The 17651-nt window shown below is 39.9% G+C and overlaps 1 protein-coding gene and 1 pseudogene across 3 annotated transcripts in view; one reads left to right on the top strand and one right to left on the bottom strand.

Moving 5' to 3' along the window:
* Cpq (carboxypeptidase Q) overlaps nt 1–17651 on the bottom strand; it is a 455565-nt gene that overhangs the window by 153526 nt on the left and 284388 nt on the right. The gene's annotated exons all lie outside the window — the stretch shown is intronic.
* Nucleotides 13034–13766, top strand: LOC110310359 (annotated as a pseudogene).

The raw sequence follows: 17651 nt of genomic DNA, 5'->3' as shown, positions 1-17651 counted from the left end.
AGAGAGAAGTGAGAGGAGAGAGAAGAGAGGGGACAAAGGAATAAGAGAGCGAGGTGCAGCCTGAGCTCCCCTTTTTATGGTCTTCACTGTTGCTAGGTAACTGGGGAGGAGTTTAGCCTGAAGGTCAGAAGCTTGGGCCATTGCTTATGTGACTACAGACCATGCTTCTCTTGTGAGGGCTGTGGGAAGTGGTACCTTAGGCAGGGGCCGGAGTTTCAGGATCATGAGGGAACGCCTACCGTGTCATGTAGACGAATTATGACCATCGGGGTTCAGACCTCAGCTCGACTGGAGACCAGCCTGCAATTCCCCACAGGGCACCAAATGTATGAGGTTGTCTTTTCACCATGCTGTACTGTCTTCTTCTGGCATTATAACAATTTAAATCATATAAACTGCATTTCCTAGACCCGATAACAGTAGTATTTAGAGTATGACAACATATATCAGTTATGTGAGATTTCAGAGGCAAAAGAAGATAGAAAAAATGTTGACTTCCTTGGGGTGATAAATAATGCCATGGATGTGCAGGCCCCAGGTGAAAACTTCTGCCAACACTGCTTAAGCATCATCTTGCACACCACTATCATGCATCTTCATTCTTGAATGATTATTTCCTGTAGTTCCTATACTTCATGGTTATTTGAACATAGGTAGTCACATGCATGACCTGCTCTCTGAGGCTTTCTGGCATTTTTATAAAGATTTGTAAGGCAATGTATCATAGCTTCAGTAGTCAGAACTTTCAAATCTCTATTTTATTTCAATAAAGTTGACTTTTTCTCATGCAAAACCCAGTATAGGCTGGGCATTGAGTACTTCCCACGATGTTGTCATTCATTCATACTCCAGCTAACCCTCCTTCAATCCTTTATTTTAGGTATTAACACACAACTTACAAAGTTGTTTCCAAGGGCTTTGAGCCTTAGAAGAGGTATATAGCCCTAGCTAGTCTGGTCCTAGGAAGTCCTACTTCACCTACCTGATGGTTTGAGACCACCATGAGCCCTCAAACTAACAGGAAGAGAAAGTGAGAGAAAATTAGAATGTTTACTAACCATTGATAATTTATTTCATGGGCTTTGATTACCTAAACTAAACCCCTCTATGCTTGAAATACCTAGGATAGTTTATATTGTCCTTATTGATTCACTTTAATTAATAATTCTGTAACCTAAGCATAATAATTGTAAAAAAGATATACATTATCTATGTTTATATACTTCAGTGAATAAATGTTGGTTTTACTGTTGGTTTGAATAGGTATGTCCCCCATAGGCTCATGTGTTTCAATGCTTGGGAGTGGCACTTAAAGTGGAAACTTAAAGGTTCTTTGGAGAGTCAGTTGTGTTGGATGGTGTTTTGCTGGAGCAAACACATGTAGGAGTGTTTTTCTAAAGTGGACACAGGTAGGCAAACTCATGAATGAACGTTTCACTGAAGCAGACACAGGAGAGAGGATGTTCTACTCAACAAACACATGAAATGATGAAATGACACGTAATGAGGGATTCTTTGCTGACAATACACATGTATTGGTCTGCCTTACACTGCATAGTTGAACTTCATTTGTCGCAGATTCAGGCTGATTAGATGCACGTGCTAAGACAAGACCCATGCTGAGGCAAGGCACATGGAGGATATGTAATGTCTGGAAGGTATAAATAGGACTGGACAGAATGATTGAGACAGAGTCTGGCTTGCTGGTACAGCTAGCTGTGTAACGCTTGTAGGTCTCAAGTCTGAGATGATCTTTGCTTCTGAGAAAGGCACGGTGGAGAACTTCTTCTGCTGTTCCTGCTGGTCCCTCCTGATGACACGAGCTTAGGCTGAGGCCTGGCTGTCTCTGCAAGGTTGTGCCACAACTATTGCTAACCCAATTCTACTGAACTGGATTGCTGGTGTATCCATTAAATGTTTGCAGGTAGATCGAGCTGCTGCTGCCTGCTAACCTGTGAACTAAACTGGAGATTTCCAGGCAACACAGATAGGGGTTGGTCCAAAAAAACCTTTCTATACAGGTCTACTTCCCCTATATCCTTTCTTTTCCATAACTCCTGGTGGGTGGTGAACTATAAGGGAGGTTAAAGCATTTAACAATCATCATTAAAAATAAAGTTTGAAAAATTAAAGTTGCAGGCCCTATTAGGAGATAGGGCTTTGTTGGAGACAGTTTGTCACTGTGGAGGTGGGCTTTGAAGTCTACAATATACTTATACCATGCCCAGTGAGGTAGTCTCTCCCTGCTGCCTTCTAATTAGGATGTGAAACTCTTGGCTCCTCCAGTACCATGTCTTCCTTCATGCTATCATGCTTCCTGCCATGATGGACTCTGAAACTATAAGCCAGACTCAAATGAAATGTTTTTCTTTATAACAGTGGTTGTAGTCATGGTGTCTCTTCACAACAACAAAACCCAAACTAAAACAAGTTCATATGAACAAATATTATTTTATATAATTTTGACATATAAGCTTAGTGTTTGGGTTATATACCTACTGACCATTATTACTTGAATTAACAAATGTGAGAGTAAAGTCTAAAGTAGTATTGTTGGTTTTAGCAACAAGAGAAAAACAAAATTTTGTTGGTATAGGACCTATTTGTGAAAAAATCATTTTTGTTTTAAATTAAAATCACCTATATTTTTCAGTGAGGGATGATATTTTTGAGATTCCAAAAGTATAATACTCTCACTCATTGGGGCTGTAAAGGACAGGGTCTATATTATTATTTTTGTATTTAACATACTTGATGACCTGTAAAGTCATAATACACTGAGCAAGAATGACCATTGAATTTGGAAATCATTATGTTTAGCTATGAAACTATTAGCTTTTGTTCATCTCTGATTTAAGAAAAAAATATATATACAGACACATTCATGCAATACAGTATCTTAAAGCAAAGTGCAAAGTTAGAATAATACAAACAATGTTTTATGATTATAGAAATGGTTTTGCCATAGACACTTTGTGGGACCTTCATCCTTCCCATCTGAAAGTGATTTTAGATAGACAGATACAATTCCATGCTAATGACAGTGGTAAATATGGGTTAATTTCTGTGGATGATGTATGGTCAAATCAGGTAGCCTACACTTCCTACACTATAGAGATTTAATTCCTGACTAAATTGAGGCATTTATCACTGTGCTCTGCCTACTCATGTCTCTGTCAACAAATGAAGGTCATGTTACTCCCTCCACTTTGTGTTAACACAAGATGTGCATACATCAGGCTATTTAGGAGGAAAGATATGCATAGGGTGATGTACTTCAGATGAGTCAGTATGAGGCTGAAGTCTATAAGTCTGCTTTTCGTCACACTTTAATTTACACTAACGAAAGCAAAGGAAATGAATGTAAGTAGAAACTCACTTTCACTGAGTACATGTGGCTGAATTTTGTGCTTCTTAATTCTGAATGTATGTTGTTTTTGATTCATCATAGCAGCTTTTGAAGATGACAATATAATTATCTCTATTACACAATAAGTAGATTTGACCATATATTTCTGTCTCAAAACCTGAACAAAGCTTCTTGTCTTTCTCAAATTCAATTTCCCCATTTGTGAAGTTTGAACAATAGAACTTTTCCCACATCTAGCCATTCTTTACACATGAAATTCTTTCCTGGATAGATGAGCAAAATCGGTCAAATCTTGTGTCAAGGGCCCATACTTTATTTTGGCTCTCAGAGTCTATAGTGATGGGGCTTTAAAATAAAAGTCCCTCTGCACAATACAGACCTTCTCAGATACTACACATCTGCAGAAAGAAGCTGTACTTCATTCAGTACTATTAGAAATACATTTTTGCCACCAACATTACTCATATCAAAGACCAAAGATTGACCAGTGATAATAATTAGAGTTCAGCTTGTTGTTGATGATTGCTGAAACACACTCATCAAGTGACACAGAATATGCTTATGTAAGGCCAAGCCCATCCACTTTGTGAGCCAGGTGCTGAGACCAAAGAAGAATCTACAAGGATTCAAGCATGAGCTTTGGAAGTCACTCATTTATGACTATGGTTGGTAGTTTTTCACTATTCACTCTAGGGACTTTTCTTCCCCCTGTTTCTTCCTAGTGACTAACTCATACTTTAGGGCCAGCAGTTCTCAATCTGTGGATATAGGCCTCTCTAGGGGCATCAAATGACCCTTTCACAGGGTCACCTAAGACATTAGAAAACACAAATATTTACATTACAGTTCATAACAGTAGCAAATTTACAGTTATGAAGCAGAAACAGAAATAATTTTATGCTGGGGGAGGTCACTGCAACATAAGGAACTGTATAAAAGAATCACACCATTAGAAAGATTGAGAATCATTACTCTAAGGAAACAGAACAGCAGTATTAAATACATTAAGAATTAATAACAGTTGATACCGTCTCTAAACTTCTGTAACTTTGTCATCACCAGTAAACATGGTGCATGTCATCTTGAAGGCCGAGTTCTGGGGATGTGATGATGAATAAGGCCCCACTGTCACAAAATTGGTAATCCAAATGTTAAATCATTATGTGTAGAGAATAGGTTAGGTATTATTATTAATATTTAACATATGAGAAGACTGAATCTGGTATTGGTCAAAAGGTTTTCAAAGTCTTTAAGACCATAAATAGCACACCCAGAACCAGATATCTGGGCATTCGTACGTGCAGGACTAGTCTAGGATTCTTTTGATACAGCTGCACTGCTCAGTTAATATGGTTAAATACACTAGGGTATAAAAAGATTAAATCCATTATCATTTATTCTATGATTATATTGAGGCTAGTGGCCTTGGAATCTTCCTTCCTTGATTTTAATTTATGAGTTTTTTGTGTGTAGTGATTACTTTGTCCTGTGAGTCATAGATATTTGTTTGGTTGGAAAAAATCATGATCCTCATTAGAACATTTAGTTATCTTTTTAAAAAAAATTTATTAGATATTTTCTTTATTTACTTTTCAAATGCTATCCTGAAAGTTCCCTATACCCTCCCACTGCTCTGATCCCCTACCCACCCACTCCCACTTCTTGGCCCTGGCGTTCCCCTGTACTGGGGCATATAAAGTTTGTAATACCAAGGGGCCTCTCTTCCCAATGATGGCTGAGTAGGTCATCTTCTGCTACACATGCAGCTAGAGACACGAGCTCTGGGGGGTACTGGTTAGTTCATATTGTTGTTCCACCTACAGGGTTACAGACCTCTTCAGCTCCTTGGGTACTTTCTCTGGTTCCTCCATTGGGGGCCCTGTGTTCCATCCTATAGATGACCGTGAGCATACACTTCTGTGTTTGCCAGGCACTAGCATAGCCTCACACTTAGTTATTTTAAGGGTCAGCTAACACCATCCAGTAGATGTCTGAGTTGAATATTTCCCAAGACCTTCATTCTATGGCTTCTACCTCTCTTTAAAAGAGGGATTTAGACAAAGTCAGTATCAGTAAGGTCTTTAAAGATTTCTTCCAACATTAAGAGAAAGTATTTCTTGCTCTGTCCCTGCAGAAGAGATAAGATGAAATGGATGTTCCTGTAGGTAGCTCCTGGAAGATGCAATGAGAAGACCTATTTGTTGAAGATTAATCAACAGGGATCTAGGACTGAGTTGGCGTGGTGGACTACAGGAGCATCCTGCACTGTAAGTAAAAACATTCTCCTATAGATGAGCTTTCAAGTGTGTCAACTGAAACTTCTTGGTCTTCAGATTTATCAGGGACAAGAGGATACATCTTTCTGGTTAAAGGTTCAAGAGGAAGCAGGAAACAACTCACAGAGCAAATAGAATTCTGTCCTATTCATTTCAGCTTGCTAAAATTCCTGGAAATCCAGAGGGAAAAAGCTGAGTGGATTGCTATTAGATCCAAAGGATGCCTGCTATTTTATTTTAACCCTAAGACTTGCCATTAAAGGCTAGTGAACGCAAATAACAGCCTCCCTTCACTAAAACAAAACAATAATTAAATTAGAGACAAAATGATAATTAATTTATATGGAAGAAAGGTTAGCTTGAGCTTGGGATCATAATTCCATGTGACGCCATTGTTTTGTGTCTCTGGTGGGGGTGCCAGATATTATTGAAAGTGAGTGTGAACAGGTATAAAAAAGAAGAAGAAGAAGAAGAGACTTAGGCTCCTGTCCCTCCCTTCCACCATGTCTACAATATCTCCTACTAGATTATTCTTGTTAAATGTTCTGTCTCCTCCTGTAGTATCATCCTGGTTAGCAAGCCCTAGATACATGACTTCTGGGGGACCTTCAGCCTTGAAATTATAACAGTGAGGTTTGAGAAAACTCAGTTTTCATGCCCATTTCTCCCCTCTCTAGTGCACATGTTTTTAATAAAAGATATACTTCTAGTTACATCAACATCATGCCCAATAAAACTAATTACCCACACTTGATGATCACTGTTGCAATCTTCATTTAGAGACTGCAGAGGGCCTGTCTTCTATGACAGTCACCTGTATGTCCTGGAAGATGAAAGGAATTGGTACGCAGAAACTATGGCATGAGCCTATCATGAATGTAATTCACACAACACATACTGTATCATCAAAACTAAAGCATACATTATTGCTTACTAAATAGGCAGTTACACAAAGCCAATATTTCACAAAGAATTTTGATATAAATGTATAAATTCACCTTTAAAGACTAAAGATATACATATACACTCACAAAATGAAATTTTCTAAGGCATGTTTTTGAGGACCTCTATACCTTGTCTTTGTTGCATATTCATCTGGAAAGTGTCTCTGCTATCTCCTCTCATCTAACAAGTGTCTTTTAAGAATGCCAGCTCCTCTTGATAAATAGTTGGGTGAGTCCAGTTTCCTTCTCCTTGTACTCTGAGTGCTTGAACTGTTGACAGGACTAACTCTACACTAAATCACTTGAGATAAATCTTCCTAAGTTGTGAGGTCAATGAGCAAGGTATGGTCAAAGCTAGACACTTCTTGAGATTTCGGGTAGTAAAGAAAACGGTAAGGGAAACAGAAGTGCATTTCTCCAAATCAGCTCATCTTCTCACACATAGTGCATTGTTTTCAGTCTAGAAAATATGGAAAGAAAACAAAAGCTCTAGACATATCAGAAGCCTGAGAAAGAAGGTCTACATTGAGCTGAGGACATAGGAATCCAATGAAGTTGGTCTCACTGTGGAGACATTAAAGATTATTTTCTTCTGCTTCTATTTTTCAGGAAGTAAAAGGTAAGGAACAAAAAAGGCCTAGTTAAAAAAAAATTACATCTGACTTTCAGCATAGAAAAGCACAAATTGCCCATAGGCTGAAGTGGTTAGACCTAGAACAACAGCAAACCTGGAATTCTCTGGCTATAGATCAACTACTTGCACATGTTTTTAAAATCTAAAGGAATCCCTATACAGTTGCTGATAAAGTTGCTGTGGAAAGAAATAACACTTGAAGATGAGCACTGCAATTCTCATGGCTCCTTCTGGGAATTCACTTCATGCCTCTGGATTACTCTTTATAGCTCTCAGAGAATTATGAAAACCCACTGCCACAACCATTGCTCATCTCTATATTTACAAACTATTAAATGAAATATGTGGAAATTAAATGAGATAAGAGGAAATAATTACCACTTTAGCACCTGGTAACTGCCTGAAAGTTTTCAATTAACATCTGTGTATGACGCTTAAGATAGAGCCAAGGTAGGAAAAATGAAGACTACATGATCAAATAACTAAAAGAGAGCGAAGTTCAAAGACAATATAAATATGGAGTTGCCTGACTTCATATATGTGCCTCCCCAAGCCTGGCTCTGATCTCCGTGGCTCTGTTCCATTTTACTTTCTTTTGACATAGAAACTCTTTGTTACTATTTTTTTTCTTTTTGTATAAGTAAGGGACTCAACACCCTTGTTGGCTAGCTCCTGTACTCCCTACAGCAAGACTTTCTCATGGTGTGCGCTTTGCCCCCATCCTAAAGTAACCGTGTAAAGTCAGTTCCAGCATATCTGACAATCTTGAATTTTACATTTTGTTGGACATAGGCATGCAAAAATTTAAAAAATGTCTAAAAGTCCACATAACATGATAGATAGGAGCACATATGAAGTAGTGCATGAAGAGACATGGTGAGTAAGCAGTGGGCAACAGTGTGGCCAATTTAGTGGAACACAAAATGTCCTGTCACGCACAAAGCAAAATAGCACCCTCAAGAAGAGGATTCTACAAATTCCCGTGGGTTTATTTCCCATATGACAGCACCCTATGCCAACTCTAACGTCTTTGAAGGCATGGAAGCAAATATGTTCACCACCACATCCATACCACGCTCTTCATTTAAAAGTGATCCTAAAGTCTTCATTCACATAAATTATCTCTCCTTATTCATACTTCCTTTTAGGTAGCTCATATAAAGACAAGTATAGAAATGTGATTCAAATAACTATGTAACAAGACCTATATTGTTCATCCCTCTAGCAAAGTCCATTTTAAAACTAAGCTCTGACTATGTAAACAAAGAGAAGACTAATAACTTGATTGTTTCCTAACTAATTCTCCCTCTGTCTCTACAGACCTTCTGGGATTCACATTCTACTCAGTGCCTCCACTTTGATGCCAGACTGGCTTCAGAGTAAGACCACATGTGAATGGCATAAGTCAGGAACTAAAGATATGTTTATTTTCTTAGTGCTGAGCATTGCACTTGAGAGAAAGAGGGTAGCAAGAATTAATCAGGCATCTTGAGAGATGAATCACCTGTTAAGAGAGCTAACTGCTATAAAAGAAGACTCAAGTTCAGTTTCCAATACCCATGTCAGACAATTCAAAGCCTGTAACTCAAGCTCTAAAAGATTTGCTGCTCTCTTCTGGCTCCTGTAAACACCTATACTCATGTCTACATAGTTATACACATACACACATAACCACATGACTAAAAATAAAATAAAATATTGAAAACAAAAGAATACTGAGTAAGTTTTTCTATGGCATGTTTGTGCAAGAATAAGCAAACGCCCCGCCCCATGAAACGGAGATGGCCAGGAACCAGAAACTGGACAGCCCAGAGACCTAGAGTAGAATCAAAGAGGACTGGCCAGGAAAAAAAATCAATAAAATGATTCTTCTTGATATTCTGCTATTCTATAGATCAGTGCCATCCATGTCCAGTCATCATCAGAGAGGTATCACCCTGCCACAGAGGGGAGCAGATGCAGAGACCAACAGCCAAACATTCGGTGGAACTCAGGGAACAGCACAGAAAAGGTGAAGGAAGGATTGTAGATGCCAGAGGAGTTAAGGATATCAATGAAACACTGCCCATAGAGTCAATTAAGTGGGCCTTATAGGAGCTCATAGAAATTGAAGTGCTGCCTGCATGGGTCTGAGCTAGGTCCTCTGCAAATATGTTGCAGTTGTTTAGCTTGGGGCTTTTTGAGACTCCTAGCAGTTGGAATAGGGTGTCTCTGATTCTTTTGTGTACTTTTGGAACCCCCTTCTTCCTGCTGAGTGGCCTTATCTAGCCTTGATATGAGGGTTTGTGTTTAGTTTTAGTGTATATTGTTATGCCATCCTTCGTTGATGTACGTAGGAGGACTGCTGTTTTCTGAAGGAAAATGGAGGAGAAATGGATCTGGGGGAAAGGGCAGGTGTGTAGGAAGGAACTGGGAGGAATTGAGTGGGGGCAGTCTTGATATATTATATAAAAAAAGAATACACAAAAACCATGGTGAAATCAATGAACTGAAAGCTGAATGTTTAAGGTTCATTCACCAACGGGAGGCAGAATCACTGATAAGCCGTAAAAGAACACACATGCTTTGGTGATCTGGGACTTTGTAATATGATCCAAAAATAAAATTAGGATTATTTGTCAAGGGTAGCAACAAAATGATTTTATATGATGCTCCCATGTTGGCTTAAATAGCATCATCTAGATGCTACTCAATGCCTGAACCCAGACTTCTTTGGAACCACATCTCTTTCCTCTCTAGATTTTACTGCCTGGTCAAGAGGGAGAGAATAGAGGCCACCAGCCACCAGTAGCTAAGCCTTAGCAGGAAAGAGGATGACAAACTCTCCTCTTTCTAGGTTTTTAATTGGTATCTTTAGGGCAGCACTTGCAAAGCTGGGATCATTAGGGAGAATGGAGGAATCCATTTCAGATAGTCTAAAATAAAATAAAGAAAAATCAGTGTATGCTTAGATGTGTAGAAATAAATTATTGCTAGGTAACATATTTGTATTTCTAATTTTTAAATCTCATGTAAAGTATACATGCAAAAGCTAAAGATACAGTGAAAGCAGATGGCAATTAGGGACTGCTGGTCCTTATAGTGTCAATGTTATTAGCCCTCCTCAACCCTGTTCTTGCAGTCACACACTGGGTAAGCCTGTGTGTGACTGGGAGCCCTATGGTGAAAAGAAATGCGGAAATACAAATTTAAAAAAATTCAAACTCTTATTATTCAATACATTTCAAGAAAAGAAAAAAAAAAAAAAAAGTAGGGTTGAGAATTCCGTATCCACACTTTTGCTGGGCAGGTGTTGGGCCATCGGGCAGCCCTGGGACATTGCTCCGGGGGTGGGGAAGCATAGTCTGAGGTGCGAGGCAGCCTGAGCTGGCTCAGGGTTCCCCAGATCTGCAAGGATGCTGGGGCCATCTGGTTTTCAGGCTCTCAGACACCCAGGCGCCACTGGGAGCCACGGAAGAGCTGAGAATGGAGTGGGGCCTTCAGGCTGGATCTAGCCCAGGGACAGGAGGAGAAGGAGGGAGCTCCTGCTGGTTCCATGGGGAGAGTTCTTGGCTCAGTGGTGGCTTGGGCTTGGCTTGGTGGTGGCAGTGGCTGGGAGCCAAGGCAGGCCTTCTACGGGAGATTAGGCGGCTCTGCAGGCCAAGGCCTTCTAGAATGCTCCCCACGGTGGATCGTGATGAAAAGAGGCAGTCCATTGTTTTAAGGCATTTATTGTCATGGCAGAAAGTGGATTAGAAAAACCATACCCCAATTCTCAGGGTGGGCCTGAGGTTAAATTCTTTTTGCAGAGAGGGGTGTCTGGAAGGAACGCTTATTGGCTAAGCCCTCCAGTCCTTTAGGTACTTGATTAAAATGTAGATCTGTCTTGAGCCAGGTCAAGTCCTCTACCTGTGAAGGGATTTGGGGTTTGCCCTTATGTGACTGATAGCCACAGATCTACTGGAAGCTGTGACTAGTGGCAGGGGCCTGGTACCTGGTAACAGGCAAAATGCCTACCATCCCTTCAGGATCTCCAGACTTTTGAGCGTTAGCTCAACCAGGGACCAAGATACCTTTCACAGTCCCACAAAGAAAAAGGAAGGTGAGAAAAAGGCAAAGAAGAAATAAATAAATAAATAAATAAATAACAGACAGGGAGAAGAAATTCCAATACACTAGAGTATGAAGTGGTAGTTGGTGCCACAGTAACCTGTCGGGTAACAAGACCTCTGAACACAGCACAGCTGACTCACACATAAACCCACAGGGACATAGGCTGCATGTACAGGGCCTTCATGGGGCTACTGTAATGGGGTCATATAGTTGAAAGAGGTAGACACATGTCCACATCCTTTAACCTAGAAGCTATCTTCAACTGATAACCACTTGCAAATGAAAAATTAGTTTTCCAGCATAGTCTCACTGGGGAAACACAAAAGTCTTAAGGGTAGGCCCCATACCCAGCAGCAGACAACCAACAGTAAACGAGCTCCGAATTTTTAGATGTTCCTTGTCTCATATTGCTGTGTTTGGGCTTATTTTTTTTTAAACACATGCATATATATTATGGCTTGCAGTTTTTCCTGGGATTTTTGTGTCTATATCTGTTTCTTATCCTTCTTTAGCTCTTTTTCTTTTGTTTGTTTTATTCTATCTGACTTGTTTGTTTTTGTTTTATCTTATTTTACTTTATTATCATTTCTTAGATGCCTGTTTGTTTTCTAAGGATAAACTCCCCCAGTCAAGAGGATCCTGGAACATATGGTGGCTACATGTGATGTGGTACCTAGTTGGAGTACTAGCAGAGAAAGCTATGATTAGATAGATGTAAACTATGGGACTCTGAATAGGTCTCACACACTTTTAGTTAATAATATCACATAGTCATTTGTTCCCTAATTGAAACCAACACACTGATATTAACAGCAAGACCTGGGTATATAGGACAGAGGACCTCTGAGTAACCTTTGTAACTTTTCTGAGAATCTCAAACCTATCTAAAAATTAATTTAAAAATTTAATGGAAAGGTTAAATAAGATTAGAAAGGCAGCAGAAGAGAAATATCATGAAATAAAACACTGGTTTGGAGGAAATCACTCAGGAAGCTATAAAGATAGATGAAGATCTGCAGGTGAAGCTAAGAGCTTTGAGACAGGGCACTTGTTTTCGAAGCTGGGAAACTGTTTGAGGAGATTGCTCCTTATATCATGGCTGAATCCCGCTCCTCCCACCTGCCCCACCACACAGCTCTCAACGGTCAGATGGAAGAACCAAAATAAATCAGAACAGAGAGAAAACAAAAACAAATGTGCCTCCAAATAAATCCTGGTGAAAATGCCAACTATCATTTGTGTGATTAGATTTACAAGATCAAGTCTAGGCACCAGAGGTATGGTAGCACCCTAATTCTGGAAAAAGCAACTCTCATCTAGATGAGAGTTAGACCTGATTACACAGCATTCAAAAATAATTCTTATTAGCACATGAGGAAACTAAGAAAATAGCAGTTAAAAATTACAAGTTAACAGTTCAAAAATGATAAAGAAACAACCCTTCACCCTACAGCTTAACTGAAAAGGGTTGGATCCAGACGGGTGTCAGGCTCTAGAAAACTTAGAAGGGATGTGAAGGAAACTGGAGGTTTTTTTTTTTTTTTTTTTTTTTTTTTTTTTTTTTCTGGAATCCTGGCTAGCAAGACCATTTCTCAGATGCTCACCTTCGCTAAGGAATCTCAGGCAGCCTGAGTCCTTCAGTGTGAGCGAGAGTTCCGTCTCTATGATCAAAGAGACATAGAGGCGGGCCTCTCTACCCCGCCTGGTAAGGCTGAGCATGAGCAGTAGTTGAAGCACCAGAAAGATGGCGGAGGAAGGGGAAAGGAAAAAGATTCCTTTGGTTCCAGAAAATCTCCTGAAAAAGAGGAAGGCTTAGCAGGCACTTTTGGCAAAGAGAGAGAGAAAAGGGAAACAATTCAGGTTTTGATGACTAGAATCTTTTGTACTTGATTCCTGGGGGCAGCAACGTGACAAGGTGCGTGTCCAGCAACTAGAGGTGAAGTCTCGTGCTTTGGAGGTGCCTGATAAACATTCCTTGGCCTTCGTTATATGCATGGAAAGGATTGAAGGAGTGAGTTTATTGGTAAAGAGTGCCATCATGAAACTTGGCCTAAAGAAATTGTTCAGTGGCATCTTTGTCAAGGTCACCCCTCAGCATAAGAATGCTGCTCACGGTGGAGCCTTATGTGACCTGGGGATTTCCAAATCTGAGGTCTGTCCAGGGACTCATCTTGAAACATGGACAAGCAAAGATTAAGAGAGTCCCTCTGACGGACAACACGATGATGGAGGAGCACCTGGGGAGATTTAGTGTCATTTTCCTGGAAGACCTCATCCATGAAATTGCCTTCCCTGGGAAGCATTTCTAGGAGGTCTCTTCATTCTTGTGCCCTTTCCACCTCTCTGTGGCCCGCCATGCTACCAAGAACAGAGTGGGCTTCCTCAAAGAGATGGGTTCACCTGGCTACCGGGGAGAATGGATCAATCAGCTCATTGGGCAGCTCAACTAGAGCAGGAGCAGGTTTTCCAAAAAACACCCATTGGAAGTGTTTTTGTTGGTTTGTTGTTTAAAATTATCAAGTATCTTCAAAAAGATGATTTTCTGCCTTCAGAAACTAAAGGAGGGGGCCTGGAGAATGACAGTAAGATGTGAGCATCAGAGATGCTTACCACACCCCAATCCATGGAAAGGGACGATTACCCTCATTGGCTGCCCGTGTCTGAAATCAATGCAAGCTGTGCTCATCCTGCCTTCTATCTTGGTGTTTAATGTGGGATGGGCAAATAGCTCCAACATCCCTCTCACCCCGTCCAAGACTCTTAAAGCAGTGGGCCAGAGCAATGGGCACACTTGAATCTGGATGAAGAAGGTCCTGACTTTTTTTTTTTGGTCAGGGTAGGTGACCTTGTGTTTAGTTTGTTCAAGGCAGGGTCTCCCTGTTAGCCCTGGCTGGTCTTAAACTCCACAGCAGTCCTGCCTCCTCCTCCTAGGTGCTGGGATTATAGGTGTACAAGCCTGGGGACTTGTTCCTCAGACAGAAAAGGCAGTTAGAAAGGTGACAAAGGCCATGCTTGGTCTTGTGGTGTGAGGCCATGTTGCAACTGCACTGTCTGCTTTGGAACCTCTCAGGCTTGCTGTCCCTGGGTCAGTGTAACAGCATTTGTGCCCTGACCCGCAGTGACAGTCCTTCCCTGTAGCTCAGGGTTTAGGATGGGGAATCCCTGTGCAAGAAAAACATACATGGCACACATCCATACATTGTGCTTAGAACTCCATGATAGTGACACATAACCATCTTAGCACCTGGAAGTGTATGTGAGGACAGCCTGCTTTTTTATGCACATTGGTTTGTTAAGCTAGTCGAATTGTGTGCTACGGGAGGGGACTGAAGTTTAACCACTTGTCTTCTATTAAGAACTAGTGTTTGGCTGGGCCTGGTGGTGTATACCTTTAGTCACAGCACTTGGGAGGCAGAGACAGGCAGATCTCCTGAGTTCAGGGACAGGCAAGCCTGTTTTATAGAGTTCCAGGATACCCAGGGCTACACATATAGAAAATGTTAAAGACAAACAAAAAGCCAGACAGTGGAGGCATACACCTTTGGTCTCAGGACTCGGGAGGCAGAGGAAGGTGGGTTTCTGAATTCGAGGCCAGCCTGGTGTACAGAGTGAGTTCCCAGACAACCAGGGTTACACAGAGAAATCCTGTCTCAAAAAAAAGGACAAACAAAAACCAATGCGGTGATAGACTGTTGTTTCTTAAACCATATGTACCCGACTAAATTTCGCCCTTGGCTTAAGGATTACCCCTGTCTGCCCTTTCCTTAAAACCCACACCAGGATTCACATTCTTAAAAAAAAAAAGAAAAGAAAAGAAAAGAAAAAGAAACAATCATTCATAACAACCAAGTAACAATGTGTCTGTGGAGGGCTTAGACAGAGGCCTAATAAATCACTAGTTTATAGTAGTATATATGGTGAGGTGTGTGTATGTGTGTGTGTGTGTTTGCATTTGGAGAGAACATACTAGAACAATTTGTAATTATTGTCTCATTTCATCAAGACCTGTATCAACACAAATATGCACATATTTTGAGAAAAGCACAAGAAGGATAAATAAACTTCTAAATAGCAGAAGAAAAATGAAGGATGGATTAAATAAACCAGTTAATTTAGTACAAAGTGAAAGGAAGTATGGGGAAAATAAAAATGCAACTTTAATACAAAAATTTTTGGAAAAATTACAAAAATGGTCAGTAAGCACAATGAGGGCAAACCGAACAAAATTTCCCATTATCTGATACTGTCAGGTTGGAGAGTTTAAAAATCTAACTTGATACTTTTTTTTGTTTTGTTTTGTTTTGTTTTGTTTTTTGTTTTTTTTTTTTTTTCAAGACAGGGTTTCTCTGTTTAACCCTGGCTGTCCTGGNACTCACTNTGTAGACCAGGCTGGCCTCGAACTCAGAAATCTGCCTGCCTCTGCCTCCCAAGTGCTGGGATTAAAGGCATGCACCACCATGCCCAGCTTGATACTCTTTACAATAAAGTCAACTAGAGAACAATGACCTTGGAAATGTTTATCTCTTTTACATCAAGGATCTGAAACACACACGGCAAATTTTAGCACTTATAAAATCGAAGCCAATGTGCTTGTTTATTGTCCTCTGCCATTTTAAATGCTTAAGATATTTCTTAGCAAACAAAGAAATCAGAAAGAAAAATGTACTTGCAGCCACTCGAATTAAACAAAACAAGACAAAACACTTTCTATCTTTGCAGTTGATAGAAGCATCAACATAACACCATCTTAAAAACTAGAAACAGAGGAATGGTGATTCTTACCTTTTACACCAAATTGCCCAAATTGCATGGAGTATGGTGTATTCAAGAATGCTTACCACTATCATTTTTCCTAGAATTGAGAATAGTCTACTCTTCTCTTTATGTCAATCTAAGATCTGGACAAGAAAATTTTTTTTAAATCTACTTCATTCAACTTTTAAAGCAAGGGCATCGTTGACACTGTTAATAGAGTAAAACCACAAAATGTGAAATACAATTATCCAATACTCCATTGTTCAAAAATGCTTCAGGGATGGTAGAAAATATTTGTTTTTAAATATCACCATTATGAAGTTAGTTAACTTAAAATCTCCATCACTTTACAAAACACCACATGTGAACTCCAATGTGATTGTTACTATAAGGAAAGAATACCACTGCCATGCTCACCACCACTCTATGTTACCACTGAATTTTCCATTTCTGCAACTCTCATAGAATGTGCTTTCTTCACATCATGTTTAATCCAGTTTTTAAAAATAAGGATCTGAGTTCTAGTGATCTTCCAAGAGGCAAGAAAATATGTAGTGAGAACATAGGATATATTCAGTAATTAATTATACACTCCACCATGCCCAATGCATAGTTGATCATAAAAACCAGAACATCAGAAATGAAGTTTTCTTGCAGAAATTTTATATTTGATAAACACAAAAAATAATGTTTGAATATTTTTTCTACAACATATTTATACGAACAACAATCATACGTAAATTACTTCATGTAAAAATCATTCAAGTATAAAATATGAAACCATACATTATTTTTCTTCACAAAGAGTAATACTAGTATAAAGAATTTCATAAAATATTTCTTTCTTCTTTTTTTATTATTTTTTTTTAGTTAGGTATTTTCTTCATTTATATTTCCAATGCTACCCCAAAAGTCCCCTAACTCGCCCTCCCACTCCCACTTCTTGGCCCTGGCATTCCCCTATACTGAGGCATATAAAGTTTGCAAGACCAATGGGCATTTCTTTCCACTAATGGCCGACTAGGTCATCTTCTGATACATATGCAGCTAGAGACACGGCTCCAGGGGTACTGGTTAGTTCATATTGTTGCTCCACCTATAGGGTTGCAAAACCCGTTAGCTCCTTGGGTACTTTCTCTAGCTCCTTGATTGGGGACCCTGTGGTCCATCCAATAGCTGACTGTGAGCATCCACTTCTGTGTTTGCTAGGCCCCTGCATAGCCTCGAAAGAGACAGCTATATCAGGGTCCTTTCAGCAAAACCTTGATACTGTGTTCAATGGTGTCAGCATTTGGGGGCTGATTATGGGATGGATCCCTGGGTATGGCAGTCTCTAGATGGTCCATCCTTTTGTCTCACCTCCAATCTTTGTCTCTGTAACTTCTTCCATGGGTGATTTGTTCCCAATTCTAAGAAGGAGCAAAGTGTTCACACTTTCGTCTTCGTTTTTCTTGAGTTTCATGTGTTTTACAAATTGTATCTTGTATCTTGGGTATTCTAAGTTTCTGGGCTAATATCCACTTATCAGTGAGTACATATCATGTGAGTTCTTTTGTGGTTGGGTTACCTCACTCAGGATG

This window comes from Mus caroli, chromosome 15 (assembly GCF_900094665.2).
Source record: "Mus caroli chromosome 15, CAROLI_EIJ_v1.1, whole genome shotgun sequence".
Classification (NCBI taxonomy): Eukaryota; Metazoa; Chordata; class Mammalia; order Rodentia; family Muridae; genus Mus; species Mus caroli.
Note: the sequence above shows the minus strand (reverse complement) of the source record. Positions and strands in the feature narration are given on the sequence as shown.